Here is a 2,278-nt window from a genome sequence, read left to right on the forward strand (position 1 = left end):
GGTATTTTCACGCAAATTCTTCTGCTAGTTGGGGTTTAGTCCAAATCTGCATCCTTTCCTTCAAGGCTCAGGGGTCCAAGATTATCTTCTGTGTCTGTATTTATTGGTTTCCCTTTTCTTTGTTGAAGAGGGTCTGTGCAATCCTTCTGCCTAGTCCGCCATCTTGCCCCGCCTCCCGCTTTAACGTTTTAAAAAGCAAAGATGTCAGTTTGAAGACTAAGATGTCCCTGACCCCAGGCACATTCCTTCCATCACCTCACATGCCTGCAGAAGTCGGGTAATGAACAAGGAAGACTGAAGAGGGATTGGCGCTCTCCAGCTGGAGCGCTGGCAAGAAATGCGCAACCCACCGCTGACAGTCCAAAGAGCGAACAGATTAGTCCGAGAAGAGATATGGTTAAAATGCCCCTCAGGAGCAAGGATGGCTCAGAGATGTCGGCTGGCTTGCTTGGGACATGTCATCAGGAAAAGTCAATCACTGGAGAAGGACATCTCGTGTGGCGAAGCAGAGGGTGGCAAAAACAAGGGACACCCTCCACAGAATGGTTGACACGACAGCCAAAGCAATGGGCCCACGCGCACTAATAGTCATGAAGCTGTTTTGTTCTGTTATCCGGAGTGTCACCATGAGTCGGAGCCAGATGGCAACTAACAACAGCAAACAGTATGTATACACACCAGCCTACAGGCACCCACGCATGTGCCTGGTGCACACCTAAATGCATGTATGTGCATACTCACCCTGACACACGTTTCCACATATGCACACTTGGGCACATGCATGTGGAGACACCCACACATGCACACACACACACACCTTCTCTACATGTCCTGCCCTCCTCTGCCTTCTCCTCCCAAGTTGAATGTCCACACAGGGCAGTAGGACAGGTGGTCCTAATTGTTGTCCTAACCTGAGTCAGGCCAGGCACCAAGATCCAAGCTGAAGAATGGGATTGGACTCATGGGGAGACCAAAAGCCATATCCTAGAGCTATGGACTAAGAGGCCAAATGCTCTGTATGGAGAGAAGGCTAGTGGCCTGAAAACCCCTTGAGAACTGGGCCACACCAGTATCATTGGACCCAGTACAGTGCCTGATGTCAAACAGGAGGCCAAACACTTGGTGAGAGTTGATTGATTGTATGAATGAATGGATGCCTATTGTATGAAATTGAAAATAGACTTGTCCTGATATTGTCTGTTTCATCTTTGGCTCCCCTGTGGGCTGTCGGCTTCATGACAATCAGGTTTGTGTCTGATTTGCCTTTATTCCCTGACAAAAAGTGCTTATCAGTGAGTTAGGATATGTTTGGCTGAGTGACAGTGATCCTAGATTAAACAAGAAAGATATTTATTTATCTCACTCAGAAAAGTGTGAAGGGTGGGATCCTAGATCATAGTGTTTGGGACCCAGGTACCTTATATCTTTTTTATATCTAGAATCCAGACTTCATAGTACATAGCTTCCATTCACAAATGCTCCTCATGGTCCAATATGACTGGCCTAGCTCCAGTCATCACATCTGCGTCTGTGCCAGCAGGAAGAAGAAATGGAATGGAGAAAGAACGAAGGACCCACACCAGCTGCTTGTAAAGAAACTCTAGCACAGCACTTCCACTTACATCATATTGGCCAGAGCTTGGCCTCATGGCCACGCCTAGTCACAAAAGAGATTGGGAAAAGCAGTCTCCACTTTGGACAGCCATGTGCCAAAGTGTGGTGCCACAAATGACTTGGTGTGTGGCTCTTTTAGTCATGGTCTTTGTGACTCCCACCAGAAGACTGGGTGGAACTATGTAAATGTAAAGTGCTTTGGGTCCACTAAGGGGATTGGATAACGTGGTAATAATGTACATGAGGCACATGGCACCCTTGTAGGGGTGGTTGTTGTTATTAGATGCCGTCAAGTCAATTCTGATTTATAGCAACCCTATGTATAACACAAGAAAACACTACCTGGTCCTGCTCCAGCCTCATAATCGTTGCTATACCTAAGCCCATCATTGTAGCCACTGTGTCAATCCATCTTGTTGAGGGCCTTCCCCTTCTTTGTTGACCCTCCACTTTACCAAGCATGATATCCTTCTCCAGGGAATGGTCCCTTCTCACAATGTAACCAAAGTAGGTGAGACAAAGTCTGGCCATTCTTGCTTCCAAGGAGCATTCTGGCTGCGCTTCTTCCAGGATAGATTTGTTAGTTCTTTTAGCAGTCCATGGTACTTTCAGCATTCTTCGCCAGCACCACAACTCAAAAGCATCAACTCTTCTTCGGTCTTCC

The sequence above is a fragment of the Orycteropus afer genome, unplaced genomic scaffold, assembly GCF_000298275.1.
Source record: "Orycteropus afer afer isolate SDZICR_OR568_19922 unplaced genomic scaffold, OryAfe1.0 scaffold00083, whole genome shotgun sequence".
NCBI classification, from domain to species: domain Eukaryota; kingdom Metazoa; phylum Chordata; class Mammalia; order Tubulidentata; family Orycteropodidae; genus Orycteropus; species Orycteropus afer.